Below are 25228 nucleotides of genomic sequence, written 5' to 3'. Positions count from 1 at the left end.
TTTTTGCTCCCTTATTTATTATTATATCACCTCGAAATGAAGAAGCAGGAACTCATACCCAATATTTGCACACAGCTCATTTCTCTTTCTATCCTCTATTTTCCAAATGTATAGACAAGAGAAATTATGTCCAAAAGAAATCCTTTCCCTGTGTGATCTCAGGCTATTTTTGTTGCTTTAATTTTGGAATCTCTTCATCACAATTTTGGCTTCAACTGTGTGTCCTTTATTGCTGTGGCTTAGTTTTGTAATGATTTTCAAATTGAAAATGTTATCTCCTGAGTTTCAACTTCTTTAACTTCATATTAAACTCCATCTCTGCTCTTTTTTGGTCAGTTTGCTGATCATGTGACGCCTCGATTGTTTTCTGCATGCACAACCTCTGACAGGAGACCCCGATGCCTCTAGGTTCACTAATACCAGGACTGGAAAAAAGTTTGGTGGTATTTATATGAAGTGGTATGGTTGGACCCCAGGGAATGCCAGTCTGGTAAATATTAGGACGGAGGTTACAGGAATAGAAATGAATTTTGTGGCTACCCAAAGTCAGAATGAGAGGTTTACAGTCATGAGAACCCACTGGCTAGCCACGATATTTTTGAATTTTTACTGCATTATCCCCCGAACTGCCCAGAATCTGCAGTTATCTTATTGAAGCTTTACAACCACCCCAAAAGGGAGGTTATTATTATCCCTATTTTACATGTAAACCCTATTTTACATGAGACCCAGAGAAATTAAGTTACTTTCTCAAAGCCATTGGTCAGTAAGTGGAAAAGATGTTGAACCCTGATATGTCCCACTCCAAGCTATTCTCTTAAGAATTTAATTATATGACATAAGCTTTAAAAATGCAGCTTCCCCTTGAAGGTCAGACGACCTAATAATACTCAACTAAGTGATGTGAAATAAAAGAAAAGAAAGAGACCAGGTGTCCCTTGGGGAGGAAATGATTCCATAAGGTAGATCAACCCTTGAAATAGCCCGTATTTCCAATGATATCGCTGAGCAGTTTAAAAACATTTAAAAATATAATTTAAAAATACAAATATGCTTACATTGTTCAAAAGCCAGAATGTAAATATATAAAGCGAAAAGTCTCTTTCTCAGCTTTGCCACCCACTACATAGTCCTGAGCCCAAACCCTGCTTCTAAAGAGGCAACAATCGTTCTTAGAATTTTGTTATCCTTTCAGTTGGGTTTTTCTGCGCCCGCCCCCCCCACCCCGCATTGATAAGCATATATATGTATAGACACTGAGCATGGCAAAGAAGTCTTAAAGGCTTGCAATTCTTAAGCACTACAACTTTCAATGATGAGAGACTTAAAAACTAAGTGTCCATAATTCCATGCATGACTGACATAAAATGATGAGATGCTCGAGGCACATGGCTATTACCTGTCTCTGTTCCCACGCATGCAATAGCAATGAGAGTCCCTCAATGAGTGATGATGACGTAGTGAGTGTGAAACACAGGTATTTATTTAATGGGGGCAAATAATTGTTATGATTAGGGAATTCACAGAGATTATCATTCAAATGGGAATACCTTTGAAAAGGGAACTATGAGTAATTACACCCTGACAACAGATCTGTGACTTTCCCAGGTAAATGTGTCCCTGTGGCACATTACAGAACCTCTCTATGCCTCAGTTTCCTCATGTGCAAATGGGGATACCTAAGGTTTTTATGAGAATGACCCATATCAAGAGCTTAGAACACTGCCAGATGTGAAACAACTGGGTCAATTTATGTAAACTATTATTATTCATCATTCATAGTGCTATCATTAAGGCAGATATTGTTGAGGTTTTGGTATAACAGAGTCTTGTGATCATGTCTTGTGAAATAGGTGTGAGGTGAGAAGAGAATACATTAACCCAAAGACATGAATCATTCAACAAAACTTCTGTTGAGTTTATGGATCAGATACTGTGGTTTTGAAGATAAATAACACCATCTCTTGCCTCCAGGCACTCTGCCTGATGTAGGATGGGAGTGGGGGGCAGATGAGCACATAGCTTGGCAGAATGCAATGGAAGCAAAGAGAGGGAACATTACTTTGGCTATACGGAGTGACGGAGAGAGGCAAGGTTTGAGGAAGGTTTCACAAAAGGAGGCTGACTCAAGAGAGTGACCTTGAAGAAATAAAGATTCTGCCTTACAGAAATCAATGGGACTGTATTCCAGAGCTGATCTATAGGAGTCCCACTGACTGCTTAGGGACTAAAAACTGTCCAGCAGTGTACCTGTATGTCAGATACCCACGGATGCGTGTGGGTCCTATGGATTTCAGAAAAACTTTAAACACAAACTATGTATAACATCATCAAGTCCCAGGAAATGTCACTACAAAGGTACTTGGTTTTCAAGAGGATAGCCAGAGCAGGCATCTGGGGTAGCATGCTCACTGACACGGACCATCTGCCTCGGAAGGGCTGGGAGGCTTCTTAGAAATACAGATTGCCAGACCTACTGAATCAGAGTCCCCTGGACTGCAGTTGAAGAAGCGGCAATTGTGAGAAATACCCTGTGTGCTTCAGTTGTATAGTAAAGATGGAGGACCTGAGCTCTGAGGTATATACTCCTGGAAGGCTGTACGTTGAAGGCATGCTATGAGTAGAATAGGAACAGATTTGATTTTGTCTCAAAAAACTTTTCACTAAAAAAACAGACACGAGCTTGTGCACACAATCCAGAGGAAATGTTTTCAGAATATAGCTTATTACATTAAAGCCTCAAAGAATTTTGATAATGTAACCAAGAGAATCAAAAAGTTAGTTCCTTTTACATGACACATTAACCAAAATTTGGGGCTCTGTCACTAAGCCACAAATTAAATAAAAAATATCCTATAAGCATTTATACAAAACTGACTTTAGTGAATTATTGTCTTTCTTTTTTTAACAAAAAGAACCCTTCCTTATTTATTATATTGGATTAGGATATGTTATGGTTTTCTTAAAGACTTTTTAATTAAGTTGGCTTTATTTACATATCTTCTTGATGACACGAAGCCTTTCCAGTGTTGATATAATCCAACCTTACCCCGGAATGTAAAGGAAAATCCTCTAAACAAGCTCTAAGACTTTTTATACTTTTCCACTCCCAAGTTCTCCCATCCTGCCAGAGGCCCTAGCTCCTGATGAATATTTATATTTGCACAGTGTTTAGAAAACCAGTAACAGATTTTAAAATCCAGCACACTGGAGTGCAGTTTAGTTACTGAACCAGCCCCTAAAACTGGCACCAACAGTCAATATACCCTTTCTGGTCTCATTCAGGGTGCTCCTGACCACATAACAAGGACAATCAGACAACAAAATTACAGCTGACATCTGTGTAGAACTTTACAGTTTGCAAAATACTTTCACTAGAACACTTTCAGATGTTTATGAAAGTGTTTGTTCTGGTTTGGTCCTCTTATTACTCAACCCTGTGGGAGCCAGATGAGAGAACCGAGGCTCAGAAATCAAGTGACTTGTTGAAGGGCATGTAGTTAGTGGCAGAGTTAAGGTATACTCACTGCTGCCTATTACAGCATACGGCCGCTCTGTAAGAAAAGTGCAATTAAGATAGTGTTCGTTGTTTCTGAATTTTCTATTAAATGTCACAATGCTGCTGAGCCAGCCGCAGAATTCCACTTGGCAGTTTGTCTGCTCCCCAAGATAAAGCAACACCTCGAACCAAAAAAGGAACTCAAGTCTTACACATCAAAGAATAGACACTAAAGAAAAGCTATGTGTCTACCCTCACCCGCTCTATCCATCTCTGCCTGAAAAAATCCTGCTCATCCTTTAAGGCTCAGTTTAAATGCCCCCTTTTCCAAGTAGCTTTTCGAAATCTAAAGGCAGAATGATCTCTTCAAATCCCATAATAAATCTCTCTCCATTTAGCATGCTTTTCTGCCTTGTGGGATACTTAAACTCCTATCTTATCTTATTGATTATGATCTTTGACAACTAAGGTACCACATTTATTCATCTCTGTATTCTTCAAAGTGTTTAATGGGCGATCCAGCTAGCATGGAGTGAACTAATACCTTTTACAGCAATTCATGATGCTGTGTCAGGAAGTCAATTCAATTTCATGGATCTAGAGCTTAATGAATGAATTTACTTGCACGCTAGGGACAAAAACATGCTGGATGTGAAACGTAATATTTTTTGTTTTAAAGGAGTGGAATCTAGGTAAAAGACATGCCTTTTCTTTTTCTGTCTACTGCTTTCTTTCCCTGCCTGTTGCCAAAACATACAAAATAACCAGCCACTTTTGTTTGGAAAAGTGACCATATTTAGCTAACCCAATCCCTACGGCAAATGTTCTGGAATCACCCATGCAAATATCCCAAACCCATCTGTTTGAATATTTTGGGAGCAGTAACCTCTTGGCCGCAGCTTGGGCATCTCTCAAATATGCATCTTGGCACAACCTCCCAACATTCTTGTCAAAACTTTTCCCCAATCACTGTTAAAATGTTAAGCTAGTCATGTGTTTTATAGACATGTCAATGTCCCAAGGGCTAGATCTCCTCACAGGTAAACAAATGATATGATGGGGTCTGCTGGGCTGCGACGTGAACAGTCTCATTCCACCTATCAAGATACACTGAAGCTCTGAAATTCTAGGATAAATACCCTGAAAAAACCCCAGAGGATTGATTACAGGAGCAAGATCACTTTACCGCTGGGTACACCTAGCGTGGCACTTTTCTGTGAAGGGGTTTCCACCCCTTTCTAACTTTTTCTCCCCTGCTTCTAATGCTCAGGTATCCCCGTTTTATTTAGACCAGGATGTCTTGAAGAGGCTGTAACCTGGACACCCCATTATTTGGCCTGCACGGTGTTATATTGTTCTTAGAACTAGTGGTCCATGTTAGAATATTGGGAAATCGAACCTCAAAATCAGTGTTTCTGATGTTTTTTGAAACATCATAAGATGTGACCAAAATGGGCCCATAGTCCCACATGGCAACAATTGTCCTGAGGTAAATTGTGGCTGGCACCTTTAGAAGGAGACTACCCTCCCTGGCCATCTTCACACATTTATGTTTATTTCCTGGATTCTATAGGCATTTATGTGGTCAACTCCTTCCTTACAGAAATAAATGTGACTATATTTCAGAGCCAATTTCCAGAACACTCACTGGCTAGTTAAGAGTTAGAAATTCTGCCCAGCAGTGTGCCTATATGTTGGAAAGCAAAGGACATGTGTGAGTCCTACGGGTTTTAGAAATAATCCAAACATAATTCATGTATAGCCAGTGAGATGGTAAGGAGGGTTTTCAGGGGGAAGTGGTGGGAAGGTTAACACTAATAATGATTTGTTTCCATAACACTTGTTATTTAGTCACAGACTTCAGGAAGATATATTTGGGCACCAAAATCTGACCGTTATTTCTATAGAATGTGTTAACTGGGTCACAGAGAGTTGGTAATTCTGCCAAATTTATAAAGATCCTGGGAAAAATTTGAATTTGGCTTTTCCATGCCAGTTTTGAGCTCTACACAGTAAACAGACTTACAACAGAAAAGCTTTCCCCTAGTCATTCACTCATTCTTTCATTCAACACACTTTTATTGAGCACCTACTGTGTGCCAGGCAAAGTGCCTGCTCTCAAAAGCACAGATACTAGTAAAGGGAGATCTAAAACAAACAAACAAATGCATTTAAAAAAATGTCAAGTAGTGACGGGGCTAAAAGATAAAGAAGGGATGCGTGCGTCGTGTGTGTTGCTGAGGAGTAAGAGGGGATGGCGGAGGGACGGGGAGTTTTGCTGTTTTCTCCAGGATAGTTGGGGAAGGCCTTTCTGAAAAAGTGACATTTCAGCAGAGATGTGACGGAAGCAAAGGAGAGCCATTTGGGTGAAATCCTGTCCATTTACCCAAGGTCCTTCCCAAGCATCACCACTTCCGTGAAGCCTTTACTGACTAATGCTCTACCCTGTCTCTAACACTAATTGCAAACTGCTTTATATCGTATTTGTTCTCTTCCATTTTTCCTGAAAGGAAAATCCTTGGGATTGGTTGCAACTTACTATTTATTCCTTGGCATAATGGATGTTCAGTTAATCTGTATCTGCTGGACTAAAAACATTCTCAGGTAATTTTGGAAATACAGGCAAGATAATGGAGTGGGGAATGCATAATGCTTTTTATAAGATACAAGCAAAATAAAAGACTATAAGTGAATTACATTACTGTTAATTAGGTATCATATCTCAAATACTCTTACCTAAGATATGAATATTCCAATGTAATCATTTGGAAAAAGTTTATTCTAAATGAGTCAATTCATAACTAAAGATAGGCATCCAAAAAAATCATCTCTTGATAACCTTTCAGACTGTTAAAATTTACTGTATAACCCACACTCTGAAGAAATAAGAAGATAATAAGAAGATAGTTCCAAGGATAGATGTTGCTTTTGTAAAGTAAAAAGAGGGCTTTTTTTTTAAATTCATAAATACTGGAAATCTTAAAAGGTATAAACTCTACTTTTCTTTCATACTTTGTTAAGAAACAAAATATTGAAGATTAAGTTGGGAAATAACGTAAAATGTTAAGTTTATATTTTGCCCTCATTGAAATTGGCTAATTTAAACGATATTTATAATTAAAAATAACAAAGCCCCCCAAAACCATAAAGACAAATAGTTTTGTTAAAATAATTACAGTTCTCTGGTGTCGATGAGACATACTTGGTACATTAAACTCATTTTTCAGTTAAAGAAAATAACTAAAAAGACCATTATAGTCGCTCTCTTGTAAGAACTGAAAAACCTTTCTCTAAATATGTTAACTTGCTGTCTTGGAGATGGATTGCTTCCCTAATGGTAGATATTTGAGTAAAATAAACTTTGGCAAATAATATAACTGATCAATTTTATGTCTGATCAGTTATATTATTTGCCAAAGTTTAATAACAACAAATTAGCTCACTTTTCTAAAATGCTTTGGCAGCCCCCGCCTTTTGTAGCTTTGTCTTTTCACCGACTCATTCTGCATTCCAGAATTAAGGCCACCATTCCACCTCTTACCATGTCTATCACTAGTCCTATTTTTAGAGATGGAAGAAGCCATGGAGATCACAGGCAGAAAAACAGAGGCCCCAAGGTTAATGCAGGGTCACAGTGTGACACCCACTAACTCCTCCTGGTTACTGGCTCCCCTGTGGAAAGGTGCTTTATGTTGGGATTATCAAAAGTACAAACAGCAATTCCTCCGTTTAAAACAGAGTTGACAAACTTTCAGCTGGTAACACCTTTGGCTGGGCCCTCATAATGTCTTTTCCTTTTTCAAAACTGAGATAAAATTCATATAACATAAAATTCACGACTGCAACCATTCTAAAAGTGTACAATTCAGTGATTTTCATTATATGCACAGTGTCATGCAACCATCACCACCATCGAATTCCAGAATATTTTCATCACCCTAAAAATGGGCCCTCATAAATGTTTTATTTTTTATTTTTTTATTTTTTTTTGGTAATTAGCAAAAAATATGTAAAAATTGGGAGCAGTGACATAAAAATTCACATTTCCATCTTCTCAAAAATAGATCTGACTTTCTGGCAACACTGTGGGGCACCAAGAGGAGAAACAGGCCCTCTCCGTATACCACCTGAGGGACCAGGAAATGACCCAATGCATATGATTAGCTACCCTTGCTTTGAACTACTCTGAATCAGAGAGCCTTGGGTGTGACTCCAGCGGTGACTCTAAAGGGTAATGGCCCTCTGTTCCCCCAACCTGCCAATCAAGCTGAGCCAGACAGCTTCCTAGCTTAGACTCTCCAACAGATCTCTATGCTTCCACAACTCCTTTTTGCACCTTTCCCTCCAAATGCTTTGCATTTTCCATCGCAGGATCTTTGCTGAAGTATCTCTTTCCACCCAAAAAGCCATCCTGTATCTACATGAACAACATCCTAAACCCCTGCCCTTTTTGTGCCATTGTCATCACTTGCCTTTGCTTTCTACTTACTACCTATATATTTCCCTATGGTTACTTAATATTTTTAAAAATAAATTTATTTTTAAAAGAAACCATATACACGATGTGAATGGAAACTGGTACTGCTCTCCTAAATATATCATCATCATAAAAATCATGAAAAAAATTTACATCATAAAAATTCAATGAGAAAAAAACACCTAATATTATTGATTTCTAGCAAAATATTGTTACCTGCCAAAGGCCATGAGCTCCATGTCTACCTGTGAGATACAACAGGAGGTGAGTCACTGTGAGTAAGGCGGCAAAAGTCATACAGCCCCAGGCCTTCTCCATGAAGGGTGCAAAGTATTCCAAGGGAACTGAAATGGGACTAATCATATGACTGAAGATGATTTCACACTATGGCTGGGGCCTCCTCACATCATTTACTGTATCACCACTAATGGTACGCGGTTTACTTTGAGAAACAACCACATGTCCCTCCCTTCCAAAGCTTCCTGCCAATGCCACCCATTGCAACAGTTTTACCACCAATCTCTCAGCCACAGATGGCACTTCTTGAACCTGTCTAACCAACGTGGCATTCCCCTTCCCCTTGCATGCACTTCCTTCTGTGCATATCTGATAGCTCCTCTAGATTGAAAACTCCTCAAGGACAGAGACGGAGTTTCCACATTGCGTATCTTTCTCCAGTGAGGCTCCTGGCATTACTTTACACGTGGTAAGATTCCTGGAGTATTCCTTCCTGTCTTGATATCCCCGGTGAGGAGTTCTGAAGTGACTTAAAAACTCCAAATCAGTTTCTAAATGAACTGACACATGTCCTAGTAGATAACGTGCTCAATATGATGAAAGGCACAGGAATACATGTCTGCATCTCTTTGCTCTTTCTTACATTTGAGGGTATTATAAAGCAATGGATGCAATTACTACTGGGAAGTCATTCTTGGTGTGATAAGGCAGAGTGACCCTATTTAAGGCAGTTTTTGTTTTAAAGAGAAGTAAGTGTGCTAGCGGGCTGGGAAGGGAGCGGGGGTTACAGTGTTTAGGCTTTGTTTCTGGGGATAGACAGAAGTGCTGAGCCCTTTCTATGGTAATGCCAGGTGTCATTCATGTCTAAGAATAATCAGTTCACACTCTCAGGGTCAACTTGGTAAAGAGACAAGACACAAGACAAAGATCACCATAAGCAAATACAAACAATGTTAACATACGCAACGTTTACAAATATACGAGATAATTTATGATGGTCAGTTTGTACTTTTACGGTATCTGGATTTTCTAAAAGATTGGAGGTCTTACATGATCTGCACACGTGGTGCACTAATGCTCATTTTATAAGGCTAGAAATATAAATCTGAGTCAAAAGAATAGCAAAGTTTATGTCATGTCTTTGTACCTGGGAAGTATCACTGGTCATCTGTATTGGTTATTTTATATTAATTTCTTGATAAATAACAGAACCTCCAATTAAAACATTCTTCTATGGATAAAGACAACCTACTTTATTGAATTTTTCTTTTTCATGTGATTTCAAACGTTCTCATTGCTGCAAGAGGCAGAAAATATCTTAGAAAAGTAATACTGAATTTATCTGTAAAATGTGAGACAATGTATATTATAAAGACTACACGCTTAGGAAAAAGATAAATCAAGTTTTTAGAATGTATGATTTGAGTCAGCTTCTAAATCTGAAAATTAAATCTACCTTAACGGAATAGTTTCCCCCTTGAACTAATCTGTTAATTTTCCATTTATGCCATTCAGTCTACTCCTGCTTTGGAATGGATGATGAGGTGAGTTAACGGATTTGCCAAAAAGAAGGGGTCTTTCTCTTTAGTTTTCAGCATCTGCATCTAATGCCATTTGTTGATCTTGGAATGAAGGAAACAGATGCTGTTGTTGCACATCAAATATTGTCTCATACAGTATTTTTAAGCTGTCAGCTGTACAGTTAGCCTTTATATAGGCAACTAACAAGTGCTTTTCTGTACCTTTATTTCCCTGACACATACAAATACACAAATGCCAGAATTCCACCCACATTCCAATGCAGAGTACATTCTATAGCAAATACCCCAAATGAATTCTGCCATATTTTCCATTGAGAAATCAAAACAACATATTTTCCACTACATCCTACAGAATTCAATAAAACCATATGCCATACTGCCCCCACCAAAATTTAGAAACCATGTTTAGATGAATGTTTAAAGACTCTAGCTAACGTGAAAAAGATTTTAAATCTTGACTAGCAAGTGTCTAATATCTATGAGTATATTTTTTCCATTAAATTGATATTATCACAAAACACAGCAACTTTAGAAACAGGCACCAAAGAAAGAAAGCTACGAATTATTGGATTCAGAGTCCAGGTTACAAATGTAGGCCTTAATCATTTCCCAGCTCTCCGAGATTTTAATGGCATCTAATAAAGTATTGAGGGGTCAGGGGTTGGGTCATCTTTTCATGAGCTGACTTATGGATCGTTGCATTCTGATGGAGGGTAAAGAATCTGAAACATCCTAGCATATATATTTTTAAATCATTAGGGATAGCTGAGAAGATGCCCGGAGCTCTGGCTGGCGGCTGGTGTTAGGTCAGTAGAGGTTTGAGTAACAGCTCTTCCTTTGTCTCTGGGCTCAATGCAGAATGATGGCCCGAGCCTAGAAAGGCCAGCACTTTGGGGCCCAAAGTGCTGGTTTTAGAGGCAAGATTTGCTTTCCAGGTACAACAGAGATCATTTTGACCAGTAGTTTGCCTCTATTTCCTATTACCTGATAGAACTTCAGAGCGCATATGTTCACAGTTAAAGAGGCTTGAGGCCTTTAATTTGCTGTCAAAGTCTGATAAAGCCCATTTCTCATCTTCTAGGTATAAACTAATGAAGGAAAGCTGAGATTTTAGTTTTTTGAAGCATTAAATCGTGTTTAAAGGCCTCCTTTACTCAGCCCAAAGGCCTCCTTTACTTCACCCACAGTTTCTCTGTCTCCCAATCAAGTAACAGTTTTCTCTTCTCTAATCTTACTCCAAAAAATTGCTTTTTATTTTAAACTAGACTGAACAGTAATAAGCTTCTTTGAGATGATCCATGTCCCAATGGCTGGAACCTGGAAAGACCTCCACAGATGTTCAATTCCAATGCACTGAAACAGCGAGATGCTTTTGTGGCAAAACAGAAAAACTAGTGAGGGTGAGGGGAAGCGGGCATTTGAAAGAAAGCAGTTGCACCTAAAACACTCTCTTTTCCATTGCCCCACAAGATGTGCCGGAAGTGTTCTAATAATAAAGCCGGTCTGACACCAATTTGAAAGACAACTCTCCAGTTTCCATCACTTTTCAACAAAGTAAGACATTACCCTGCTACAGCCCCCATCAGCCTGGACAGACCTGGTCTGGTTAAAGCCCTCTCATGGGTCTGCCCTGAGCATAGGCCCAACCACTGTGATTCAAAACACTGCTAGGTCACTGAATATCACCCACATGGCCTCAAAGGCACCCAGCAAGAAGAAGGTCCTACGAGGCCTTCTTCAATGCCCCCCATATGTACAGTATATTCTGAATGGCCCTTTTGGTTTAGGCTGACAGCTGACACCATAGATGGTATAGCCACCCATCAAGTACAATGCCCTCCTGTATCTAAAAACCAGACAGCAAGGCCAGATGATGGCTCATCATCAATGTTTGGATGACCCATGAATCACATGAAAACAGCAAAGATTTTAATTCTGTAAAATATTTCCCCCTCTGGGCCATATGTCCATCCTTACACTTCATTGGTTATGAAGTATTTTCTGTTTCCCCACAATGTGCCCGTCATCATAGAAACTAGAAGAGTCTTCCCACTACAAGAGTCTTGATCACTGCAAAGGTAGAGGAGATTAACATTTTAAATCAGGGAATCATTTCATTCAATGAAAGTTTGGCTTGTATAAACAATTCCCTTTTTCCTCTAAAAGCATCCTACCAGAACAGGTATAGGGTATTTGGGGCACAGGATTCCTGTATTTTTGAAAGACTACATTTTTATCAAGCTCTAGTCCAAAGCACAGGAGGGGCTACACTAATCTGTCCTGCCTCGTCCTGAAAATAGCACAGGAGACAATGAGGGGGAACATGGGACAACAAGCATTCAGAGCAACAGCCACATTCAACCCAATTATAGTAACCACCCCTGTTCTTTGTAAATTTATGATGTATTTCTAACTTTGGCAAACGAAGCATAGTTGTTCCGAAGAATCATTACTGACTCTACCCTCACCCAACCTAAAAATATTTGCATGCATTTCGTATTTTAAATCATCATTCCCTGGCACAGTTCTTTATTTGAAAAACAAATAGAAGCTCATAGACTAACACTTGCACAGAGTTAAGGATTCAGAAAAAGAAACACTTTTTTTTGTTGTTCTTGTTGTTAGAGACATTGTCATCTAATAAACAGTGTCTAATTTAGCACTGCCACAAAATGTGGTGTTAAGACTTCTTAAATCCATGAAACAAAACAAAATGCTGCTTAGAATAAGAGAGAGAGAAAAAACACTTTTATTAAAGGAGGGAGAATTACATTATTTAGGAAGACAGCAAGAAAAAAAAAATGCAGTTATCTTTAAAGTCCTGAAACAATATCTGTAGGCAACAAGATGATGAAAAACCTTTTGGCATCTGTCAAAATAGTGTAATTCTTCCTGACTTGCTAAAGGGCTACCTGACAAAAAGTAATCTAAGAATCGCTAGATGGACTGGAAGTAACTTTTGGGGGTGTCGGGGGGAAATGCTACTTCAAGCAGGCCTTGGATTCAAAAAGACAAGTTACACAGTATATGCCGCTGTCCAGGCATATTCTCACTACTTTTAGTTTAAGGTGCTACACAGGCAAGTGAACATTATTTCCCTGTCATCTACCTCTGGAGGGTGATGATTTAAAAGAAGCTGAAAATAAAAGAGGCAATAAGAGAATACTGACTCTAGTAGACACTCACGACTATTCAAATAACCTCTTATTCCATCAAAATGAAAAAAATAACACCCAAACACCAACACCATAAGTTTCAATCTGTGTAATAGGAAATGTCAGGTGAAGTGATGGCCTGGAAAAAATGAGAAACCAAAGTGGCTGGCTTTGAGCCTCACAGGCATCAGGCATGTTGAAATGAGTGACAAAGCCCTATTCTGTCCAGAAATCCCCCACCCTATTTTTAAGCCTGGAAACTGGTTAGTCATATCTATACTGAACACTTCCTGTCCAGGGGCACAATGATGGCAACCAACTGCCAAGTTTAGTAGCTGCCTGCATTTAGTCAATTGAGTCATTCATGGAATAAAAAACAGCATCAAACGTTAAAAAGAATCTAGTTTACTGAAGCTTTAAAAGATATACAATGAAAACAGGTTTGACTATTTCACCGAATAGGGATAGATGGTGCCATGGGGGAAAACTATTGAAAACAACAGACAATATTACTTTAAGAGACAATTTGCTGGTAATTTCTGTGATAGTCTAGCACACCACTACCAAATACTATAATAGCTCTCCCACTCCCACCCTCTACGATTAAATAATCCAATTGACATTCCACATATTCATTTACAAAAATGCCTGAAGACTGCAGACTATCTCAACAAAATCAACGTATTCCTTTTTTCTTTTAACTTGGTCCAATTGTATATTTTAAAGGCAGGGCCGTCTGAGCGTGTTAAAGAAACAAGTATACAGAGGACTAAAATATAAACCGGGAATGTAAACTTTATCACTGGTCTAACATCACAGTGTTACATTAAAGAACCCATTTCTGGAAAGAAAGGAACACAATGAAAGATTTTAAGAATGACCCTTACACCAGCAACCCTGAGGGCTGCGTTAGGCTTCAGCTAAACTGCCTCTCCCAACAACAATTATAATTTATCTGATTAACCCTTACACGTGTTGAAACAAGCCAGCTAAAGTTCCGCTGCTGAGAAAAACAACACACGGTTCCCCTCCCCCATGCTTGAACCACATGCAGAGGAGGCAACTGCAAAGCATGCTGGGATAGAGAGCAATGACAAGTAATCTCTCTTGCACTTATAGGGTTATCAGCTTGATCATCAACTCAGAGCTCTGGTGGAGTGAGCCAAATAATTTAAACCAGTCCTGCCCATAAAAACCCTCGGCCTGAAATTCTTCAGTGAGTCTGCTTACCATCAGACTTGTTAACAAGCGAACCCCCCAGTAGTTAGGTTCAGCTTCATGGGAGGGGGTGATGGCTCTCTACCGTTCACCAAAAGTTCCACTGGACTTCCAGAAAATAGATGGCACGAACCATCTGACAGCTTTGAAATGACTCCCACAGGCTGGCATTCATGCTTTTCTAATTCCTCATCTGCCATTTGCAAGCTTTTTGAGGAAATCGTTTTTATAACCTCATAAGAAAGTCACTAGAAATCCAAGCCAACACAACACAGCCCTTGCTGACTGGCCCCAATTTAGCAGTTGGAAAAGCAGCTGCATTCCTCAATGTCACGTCCTTGTTTATGCGCCCCTGCATTAATCCTGCCTGAGAACTGGAGTGCTTCTGTGTCCTGCAAACACCACTATTTCATGGACTCCAAATCTGTCATATTCTGGAGACCAGCACACAATCATACCTCCTGAGAACTACAAAGTCAAGCAAAATAAACTGCCAAAACTTCTAATCCCAGTTATCCTACTTTACTGCTGCTCACCTCTCTAAGTTTGCACACTTTTTCTCCTCTTCATTTTAGAATTATTGCCTTATTTCTCCCTTCCTTTCTCTCTCCACACGCCTACCCCTTCCCTTGGAGGCTCTGCATCAGGCCTGGATCCCACTCATTTGTTACTTCCTCATTGGTTCCCTGAAATGTCAAAACTTGCCAAATGTCCAATCCCTCGACTTCCTTCGCTATTCTGGTCTCCCAGTTCTCCTTTCCTTTCAGTAGGTACTACTTGCCCCTGAAGTCTACCTCCTTGAAAACTCTGCTGAGAGACTCCTTTAATTAGTTCCTATCTCTGAAGAACATGAGTCCAACTTGTGACACTGGGGAGGGGTGCTATTTCATAACTGACTTAATTCTAATCTTAACCCTCAAAAGGTGAAAATGTTTTTAGAAGTGCTTTAACAATAAGGAGAACAGTCAGGGCACTAATGTTTTCCTTTTATCAAATAATTTTACAGAAGGAAAAAGTTCCCTGGGACAAGCCCACCCTTCCCTGCTTTTTACAGAACATGAAATGAGTACTTCTTAATCAGGTATAAATATCATAGGCAGGCCACGGGTGGGTTTTGTCTTTGGGTGTGAGTGGAAGCCTCCTTATCTATACAGCATTTCCCAGGTGAAGCTATGTAATCCAGCACAAGCATTATCTCATTGCTTCTCACAAGGGACAAGCCACCTAGCATATTTCCACCAGTGTGACAATGGCTTACCACCTCAGGAAACGAAAAATTTCTCAGAATGGCTCAGCTTCTTAGTGTGGCCCAAATCCTATTTAAGATTTATAAGGCTTAAGCCCTCAGAGTTCCCATTTATGTGTCAATTCTAGGGTATCCCTGGCAGAAGCATCAGCGGTTTTCTAAGACATGCGTTCCTGTCACAGCAAGAAAAAACACAGGGGAGAGGAAATAAGGGCAAAACGAAGGAGAGAAAAATCCTCTAATTCTCAGAGTGGGCAAAGCTTTTTCCCAGGATGAGGAGCTGGATTAAATCTCCTGCCTATAGTCACTGGTCACCCTCACGCACCAGGAGTAATTTTGTGTGATGCCTCTGGAGGAGATCCGAGGTGATGGAGATGGAGATCCGGAAGGAATCTGCTGGCAACTTGGACGTGAAGGTGTGCACAAGGGAGACAGATGACTATGCAGTCTCCCCTCCTCAGGAGGCTGGGCACTTGCTCACAGCTGGGGCGGTCATCCCCTAGGCCCCACATGCCTCCTCATTGCCACTACGTACTGATTGAATACTCATGCTGTGTTCTCATCCCTGAGCAGATAAGCTCTTCCAACCTAGGCTCCCAGCTTTTGCTGAGGCCCAAAGAGAAGACAGCAAAGCCAACTTCTACAGAACCTCTCTGCAGACATGGCTGACCACGGCCTCATGGAGCTCTCATATTCCTGGCTTCCAAAACCCTGGTTCTTTCCTTGTTTTCCTCCTACCACTTCTGAGCTACTCCATTTCTGTTCCCTTCACTGGTTGCATCTACCACTTTCCCTTGTAAAAGTGGGTGTTTACAGAGGCCCAGCCCCCTCTCTCTTCAGTCTTTCCCTCAGAGATCACATAAGGGAATCACCTCTCCCCTTATGACTAGATATTCACACTTTTCTTTTACCCAGGCTTAGTACTGTTCTCCAGACCATGGCTTTTGTCAGCTTGGTATTCTTTTTGTTTGTTTGGTTGTTTTTATATAAATTTCATTGGGGAATATTGGGGGACAGTGTGTTTCTCTGGGGCCCATCAGCTCCAAGTCTTTGTCCTTCAATCTAGTTGTGGAGGGTGCAGCTCAGCTCCAAGTCCAGTCGCCGTTTTCAATCTTAGTTGCAGGGGGTGCAGCCCACCATCCCATGTGGGAATTGAACCTGCAACCTTGTTGAGAGCTGGCGCTCTAACCAACTGAGCCATTTGGCTCCCCCTCCGGAAGCTCAGCTGCAGCTCATTGTCTTCAGTCTAGTTGTGGAGGGTGCAGCTCTCTGGTCCATGTGGCAAACGAACCGGCAACCCTGTTGTTCAGAGCTCACACTCTAACCAACTGAGCCATCCGGCCACCCCAGCTTGTTATTCTTTAAATACCACTTTGCATCTGCTCTCTTCCAGCTCAAAACCCAACTCCTTGCAGCAATTGTGTTTCCCTCCTAGAAGGCATCTCAGGCACGCTTTCGTCTAATATCAATGCCTGCATTTTTCTAATGGAGAAACTGAAGTTCAGAGAGACTCATCAGGGATTGAAGGGGGCACAGACAACCAAGGGCAAAGTCAGGAGTAGAACTGGTCTCCTCACTCCCAGTGCCTTGTCTGTTACTGAAAGTGTCCCTCGGGGCAACCTGGCTTCTAGTCTGGCCCCATGAACCACTGCAGTATGGCCCACCAATGCCCTCCATGAACCCTCTACTCCACACGACTGTACACTTCCTTCCTTCACACTCCTCTCCTCCCCTCTTGCCTAAAGGACCAAGCTGAAGTCCCCGCTAACCCCTCTGTGAAGTCACTGCTGCCCATCAGGACTTTTGGTGAATACTCCCTCCTTTCGATTCTTAAGGTCTGTTGTCTCATGTTCTGAGCTGCACTCATCCTATGTTCCCTGTCATATATGTTTGTCCTATGAATGCACATGTGCTGTATTTGATTTCCTGAACCAGAAGTTCTTGGAGGGCAGGGCCTTCCTCTCTCTCTCTCTCTCTCTCTCTCTCTCTCTCTCTCTCTCTCTCTCTCACACACACACACACACACACACACACACGTCTGTTTCCCCAGGCTCTGCAGAGGAGGTACTGACTCAGTCTACATTTGTTGCTATGAGTACTTGAGGCCCAGGGAAGGTAGCAGCGATTGAGGAAGAGATGACACCCTGGAAGTAGACACTGGACTGTCCATGGCAAGCAGAATGGCCTGTGCTTCTGGGACACCTCTGGTCCCCAGCTCAGCCTAGCTGAGTGGGACACATGAAAACACATACCTGGGCCAGGTGAGCTGGCATCAAGCACAGATGTCCTGTCAAACAGGCAGGAAAGTTTGTGAGTTGCTTAGTCTGTTCTTGACAGTCAACCATGACTTGGGCAAATAAGGTCTTAAGGCTTCAGAAGCCTAAAGCTATTGTGGTCACTTAGGGCTTTCTGTTTAATGGTCTCTGTTTCACTATTTCCTTGGAAGAAACTTTGCTCACAGTTATTTATGAAATTAAATCTTGTTTGTCACTACAAGTGTTACTTCCGCGCAGGTCCACAGATAATACTACATACACAAATACAAACTCCATGCATCTTTAAATCCATAAATACCACAAAATACCAGCCTAATAACACAGGCTTTGCACAGACTTGCAGATTCTCAGACTAGTACTTCCTCAGCATTTACTGCTCACTCAGCAGTTAGTCACTCAGGACACACTACAGCTCTATATCTGACGTTTCTTCAAGGTTCTTAATCCTTTAGAACAAGCTTTAAGCAAGTGCTCTTTCAGATATCTTTGTCTGGGGCTGGGGAAACAGTGGGCTGCTGCTCCACAGCCACTTCCTGAAAAAGAACGTGTTCTGACTCCCAGGACGCACCAGGCCTGCAGTGCTCCAGGGAAACCAAGGCTATGAGATGCCCATCTGCTCCTGCAACAGCATGTCCGGTGTCTGAATGCTGACTCCCTTCCCACCCACACACATGCACACCTTCTCCCCAAGGACGTGCGCTCCTGCCCAACCAACACGCTCACTGGCTAATTTTCCTGCAGGATGTTCTCAAAGGAATGAAAACAAATGAGCTCACTGGCGAATTGCCTCCCACTCCGTCTATCACTTTTAAAACCAAGGATTTCATAGGATATATTTGCAGAGCTAAGGTTGATTTCACAATGCCTCCTCATCTTTACATGTAGAAGAAGGTGGAATAGGAAACTGCCATGTGTTCAACCATTCCATTTAAGTTTTGTAAAGTTACCCCAAAGGTAGCCAGATTGGGTCTGTCCTGCTTCGAGGAGATCTCATACAAAAATCCAGGATGCTAAAACCTACATTTGCAAAATTTCTTATTTACCAAACAGACACGAGGGTATTAAAAAGTGCCTGGACATCACCTCTCTGGGCCTTGGTTCCTCGTCTCTAAACTGAAGAGCTTAGACGAAAGGATTTGCAAAGTTGCTTTTAACTCAAAATCATGGTAACGCTAATTGTACTGTTACAGAGAGTCATTTTAATTCCAAAACGCTTCTCATAGCAGGTCTTCCGTAAATATTATAGATACACATAGTGATTTGATTTTTTAAAAATTCAGCTTCCACGATCCTTTTAGGCACAATCCACTAAATGAAGAGGTATAACAACTATGCTCATCTCATTGTTTCCCAAGTTGTAAGCATCTTTCTCAAACAGAAGGAACTGCTGACAAATAAACAGTTTGTAGCAAACCCAGGGACCCTGCGTTACTCTGACATGAAATCACTGGGTCCTGAGGTTTTCTGGCCCGCCTGCATTCTCTTTCACCCACCTACTTGTTGGCTACTTCCTGGACTAGCAACAGCCAGGAGCAGGGGATTTAATCAGCCATGTTACCCTGATTGTCCCATGGCATCGTGGTTTGTAATTCGGGGACAAGAAAGGTGTGAGGCTTTCTCAGCCTGATAAAAATTTCATAATTGAGGAAGAAAAGGCCCAAATATACAAAAGCATACGGAGCTGGGGGTGCCAGGCGATACCAGGTTATCAGTGACATCCACTGGAGAGGAGACAGCGGGGCACAGATCTCTAACCGGACTATCCACTGTTAGCCCTTGTCAGCACCCCACACTCCAAGGCTAATAACAACATGAAAGGAAACATGATTACATCAATGTCCAGTGTTGTAGAGCACAGGCTGTACCTTTTACAGTAGAGGTGACATCAAGGTCAGCAGCAGCCAGTGCCATGCCTGTCATCAGAGCTGAACCACTGTTTCAGTTCCCTTCCTCTTCATTCCCCCTGCAAAGCAAGGGCTGGGGAAGGCGGGAAGAGGGGGAAACTAGTACAGTAATGCTTACCAGTGAATCTATCGCATAAGCTGCCACGCCGCGTGAGGCGAAAATAGCGAACACACTACACGGTATGGCAGTTCGTACATAATACCCGTGGGCTTTTTGATGATAGAAGAGGATATTAATAAGTCACCACCATGAAACAACTGAATTTTTCTATGATAAATACTCTGCCAGGTATTGGTCCCATTATTTTTAGTGGAGGTCTCTACTTTTTGTCTCCCTGGAGAGTTATAATCCCTAGCAGGTGGGGTGATGCTGACCAGGAAGATAAGGTCCCTGGAAGGTTCTACAAGGTGGCCTGTTGGTACAACGTGCGTGGGGGGCAGCCCTCAGGCATACCTCTGTGCTGGCACCTGGCTGACCTCAGTCACTTGACTGGCAAGCTGACAGATCAAAATGGGCTTCCTGAAAACCCGCCGGGGAATGGGGGACCCCGTTATGGCAGACTAGAGTGAGATGGACTCGCAGTAACCTGGAGCCCCAAACTGTTACAGAAATACTGAGGAACAGGTTAGGTGCCTGTTAAATGACACTGAATCCGAGGGTTATAATTGAGAGAGCAAATGCTTGTTGATATTCCCAAGAAATTAATGTATTATCAGGAAATACGATGAACCAACTGAGTGGAACACAACTGTGCTGGGACTCACTCCCTTGTGTATAGGAATCTTGCAGATTTTAAAGAAACGTGAAACTCAGTGGATGCTACAAAGTCACCCAGCTGTGATAACATAACACACACATTAACTGAATCTTGTTTCACATCAGTGACCAGGGGATTCTACACGCTGTCCTCAAGCTGGCCAGTGCCCCAGGCAGTGAGGTCCCTCTCTTGCCCCACAGGCACTCGGGTCCCGCTCATTGCAGCGGGCTCCAGGCACCTCCTACCCAGTCCTGCTGGGCTCCCAGCTCTCCTGTGTCAGGGCTAGAGCGATGCCCTCATGACTCCCTGTGGGTGCCCCTGAGCAGCACAGAAAGAGCAAGGACTGGGTTCTTCTCTTTCTCCACCAAGACACCTAGTGTCTCCACTCCTGGCTTCTCAAACTAGGGTACAGACACAGGACCACAGCAAGCATCCTCCTGAGTGCCAAGCTTACCTGAGGATGGGGAGGGCAGCTTTTGGACATTCCTGGAAGTATCGCATCAGGGTTGAAAGCTCAGGTCCTACGGTCAGTCGGCCTCCATTCTAATCCTGATTCTACCTTTTCTAGCTTTGTGGTTTTCAGTATGGTTTTTAACCTCTCTGAACCGCAGTTTTCTTACATTTTACATGCAATTAACACAGAGCATTATTATATAAGGATTCAATGAGTTCATATACCTAATCAGATCCTTAGCACCAAGTCTGAAAGAGCTCAATATATTTTAGCTTCAAAATCGTTTCTGCAGACTTCAAGGCAAGACCCTTTGGTCCCTGACCCCAGCGATAAAAGACACATGCTTTCTTTTGCCTCTGCCATGAAAAGTACTTTAGTGGAGAATTTAAGCAATCCTAACTAGGTTTGGAAGGCACTATTCTTATAAAGTGAGGCTAGCAGACTTCTAGGCAGTAAAGATTTCTGTATATCATGTAAACTCATTTTAAATTAATTAAGTTGATAATGCTTTATTTGGTCCTAGGTTAAGCATTGGGGATTCAGAAAAGAAATAAAAATCTCACTGTCAAAAAACGCATAATGAAGTGGAGGCAAAGGAAAAGCAAACTAGTAACCATAATACATGAAAACATGGTGCAGCTGAGGGAAGTAAAGGGTCTTAGGGGAACTCTCTGAAAGAGCAGCGACTCCAAACCGGGTCCAGTTGGTGATGTGACCCACCCGGGGAGAGCCAAGAGAGCGATCCCAACACAGGACACAGCATTTGTGGTGGGAACAGAAAAGCAAATGAACAGGGCCACTCTGGGGTTGGACAGACTAGTCTGGTGGCATGGTAGATATTCATTGCTGTTTTCGTGATCCATGTCAGAACTCCCTTCCTATTTCTAGAGAAGCCCTCATTTTGCAGGTGGTGGTAGGAATCAGGCCCCTGTCTTGCACTATCAAAGCTGGAACCAGAAGTTCCCTCTCCCACAGGCAGCAAGGGGCAGGTACACACTCTAGCACTGATGAATCAGATGGTTTATTTCTGGGATGTTTGAATGTCAAGAATGAGCATATATTCAGCCATATCTGGCGTCCCCGCAGTAACAGAACTGAAAAATACAGAGGAGGGGAAGGCCATGGTGAGGTTCTTACCAGGTAATTTTTGAGTATGTCCTTAACTACATCTCCTGATGCACTTTCAGAGGCTAATTTTCCAGCCTTTTTGTGTGAACTACCCAATCTATTTCCAATAAATTCTTCTGCTTGTGATAGCAGGAATCAATTTCCAGCTCTTGCAACCAAGAACCCTGATAACAGAGGTGGTTATTATACCCACCAGGGTGCAGATGAGGGGGGCCTGAACCAAGGCAGGGGCAAGGGACATAAAGAGGAGGAGAAGCACCAGATGGAAGGTGAAGATAAAGGAAAAGGCAGGGGCAAGGACAACCTGCAGACGTATAGTTTGGAAGCCAAAAAGACAGCAATGATTTCAGTGAAGATATAAAAGGAGGATTGCATTTGTGAAAAGTAGGAAATGATGGGCTCAGTTTGGACATGTTGAAAGGACGGCACCTATTTGACATTCAAAGCATGGTGTTCACAGGCTGCCAACTGTACAGGTGGCTCTGAGACGAGCCCAAGCTGGAGGTGTAGGAGATTAGAAAGACACAGGTAGAAAAGGGAAGGGAAATCAAGAGAGTGTCGTGTCATAGGACCCAAGGAAGTTTAGTATTAGTGTCAACTGATGGGAAAAAAAAAAAAAAGTCAAGTAAGACCAGGGCAAAACTATGAATGCTGGATCAGTGGTGATTTCAGCACCTGGGAAATCACTGGTGATTTTGGCAATTTCAGTGGAGACTTCAGTGGGATGAGGGATGGCAAAGAATGAGAAAGCAGGAACCATGCCAAAGGTTTTTTTTAAGGGTTCATTTTAAAGGAGAGATAAATGTCTCAAATTGGACAAAGTGCTGAGAACTGCCTTTTAAACATGGAGACCATTCATCCATTTTACAAAAGATTGAATGATCACTTCATACTGGGTAGATCTTGGAGACACAGAGAATAAAACAGAGATGGTTTTGCCCTTAAGAGCTTGTGGTTTAGAGAAGAGATGCTACAAATATGGTGAATGCCACTGAGGAAAACAATAGGTGCTCTGAGAATGGGCAATAAGGGACCCAAATTCAGGTTGGAGGTTCAGAAAAAGCCTCCAGCCACCAGCCGGTCAGGAAAAAAGGTCAGGTGCAGAGGGTATTTCGGGCAGAAACACCAGCACGTGCCAACACCCCGAAGTGGGGAGCTTGAGCATGTCTATACACAGAAAGGAAGAAGCCAAGCAAATGGGGCTGACTGACATGAGGGGCCCGAGTTGCAAGGAGTGGCCTTCTCCAGTAGGAAGGACACACACCTGTTCCACAGACACCCGGACAGTGAGGGTGGTGACGCGGAGTCTGTCAGTCTGGGAGCAGGAAGTTGAGGGAGTTGTCTAATGGCTACTGTTTTCTTTGTGAAGGAGCAGACCTGATGAGGCGTGAGAGAACTAGGCGAGGTGGTGGCGGGAAACGCTGTTACAGCCAGTGGAGAAGGAGCCCAACTCGCTCACAGCGCAACCCCCGACTCGTTCCCAAGGGTTCACAAAGCGACCCCTTCCTAACAACTTCCTCGCTTTCCGGTACCAAAGCTTCAATACCAGGACAGAAGAGCCCTGGATCCCTGGATAGTTAGCACTAGAAAGGTCCTCAGAGCTCTCAACTACCATTCATTTTTCCTGCTTCATAACTAAGTAATTTCCTCTACAAGAGGCAATTAATTGCCAAATATGGGGCCATCAACCTATTTCCTCAGGAGACCCCGTCCACTGGAAACTGTTGCTATCCTTCCTTTCAAGGGCAGTAAAGTGGGCTCCTTCTTTCACTTCTCTTGCTTCCCTATTCATTTGATGCCTGCATATCTTAAGTTTATTCACTTTTAATAACATGAATCCTGGATTATTTTTCTCTGTTTAATACTGAAGCACAATCACCTATTCATTGGTAAGCAGGCAAAATTAAATCAATTCTTTAGGCGGTGGCTATAGACTGAGGATGGAAGTTCAGCGCTCCTGGCACGGAGTCAAGTCCATTCTAACCTGTGATGGCTTAACAATATCCCCAGTCATTTGCTTCTACATTCACTCACATATACAAATATGTTGGCCTCCAAGGACCTCTGGATCTGACTTGATATTTTTTTCAGATTCAACCCCAAACAAAGTATACTAGTCTCGCGGTGCGATTCAGAATAATGACTTAAAAGTATCTCCCGTTACAGCAAATCAGGCATGAAGCATCTGAAGACAATTTCCTTGCCATGCAGACATTGTGAAGAGCTGAAGGTGATCTCACACTGAACGAATATATAAGTCTATCAGGAGAGAGAAGAAAAAAAAAAGAAAGAAAAAAAAACAAGGAGAGGGGAAAAAGATCAGTAAGATAACTGAGTTATTTACACAACATACCTCCTTTCTGAGACATCTGATTAATGGTTCTCTATCTCAGCCAATAATCAGCCTTGCAAGAACTGCCGGGAACACACAGGCGCACATACACACAACACACACACATATATACATGCAAACACATCCTTTACTTCCTGGCAGAAGCTACAATGATTACATCTGTTAAAAAGGTATTTGATCAACCTCCCTCAAGAGTTATTCTGTATCCTACCCTAATTGCCATCCCTAGCACCTCACGGTTATTTGAAAAGAAACATTCTGGGCTTTCTGTAAAAATTACACAGGCCGGATCCTCTGCTGCAGATCTGTAGAATGTAAACAAAGACGTAAGTGGAGGCAAGGTGAGGAACAAGCAGGAGGGGGGAGATATTAAGGGACCTCTTTACACTCCAGTTTTCAGGCTTACAACCAGAAAGTTGGGCGGGAGGGAAGGATGTGGATGCTGCTAGAGGAAGGTATGATATACTCCAGGATACTGTTTTTATACTGTCTCCCCAAACCCTTTTTCCCAAAAGAAAGGAAAACCATGCCTGGGAGAAAATACCAGTTTAAGTGCTACTTGTCATTGACACAAAAGTTCACCATTGGATTCTCTCAGCTCACTTCATTTTTGCCTTCTTTCAACTACTTTTGACCTATTATAAAAATTGCTGCTAAAAAGACAGAAAAGAAAAGCATCCATGGCACATAACTCCATCCAGCCAGAGGTCACAGCAAGGAAACATTAATCCCCCAAGCTCCATATCAAGCTCAAAAGCAACACTCATGGCTGTCATTTTCATTCACACCAAGCCCATATTTCTATTAAACAAACCTCTTTTTTATTGACTGCTTCCCTCACACAGCAAAAGAAGGTAACCCTCAGTCCACAGAGACGACATTAGGAAACACAGAGCTTCGCTTTGGGAGGAAATCAGTGAAAGACAGAAGAGGACAAGTTCCAAGGGCTCTCACTGACTGATAGCTACCAAATGGGGAAATG

The 25228-nt window shown here is 42.0% G+C and overlaps 1 protein-coding gene across 4 annotated transcripts in view; it reads right to left on the bottom strand.

Annotated features, from left to right (window-relative positions):
• The window catches only part of TNFAIP8 (TNF alpha induced protein 8), a 109554-nt gene that overhangs the window by 9068 nt on the left and 75258 nt on the right, over positions 1–25228 (bottom strand). The window lies entirely within an intron of this gene.

The sequence above is a fragment of the Rhinolophus sinicus genome, chromosome 3, assembly GCF_057876585.1.
Source record: "Rhinolophus sinicus isolate RSI-liver-muscle chromosome 3, RSI-T2T, whole genome shotgun sequence".
In the NCBI taxonomy this organism is placed as follows: domain Eukaryota; kingdom Metazoa; phylum Chordata; class Mammalia; order Chiroptera; family Rhinolophidae; genus Rhinolophus; species Rhinolophus sinicus.
Note: the sequence above shows the minus strand (reverse complement) of the source record. Positions and strands in the feature narration are given on the sequence as shown.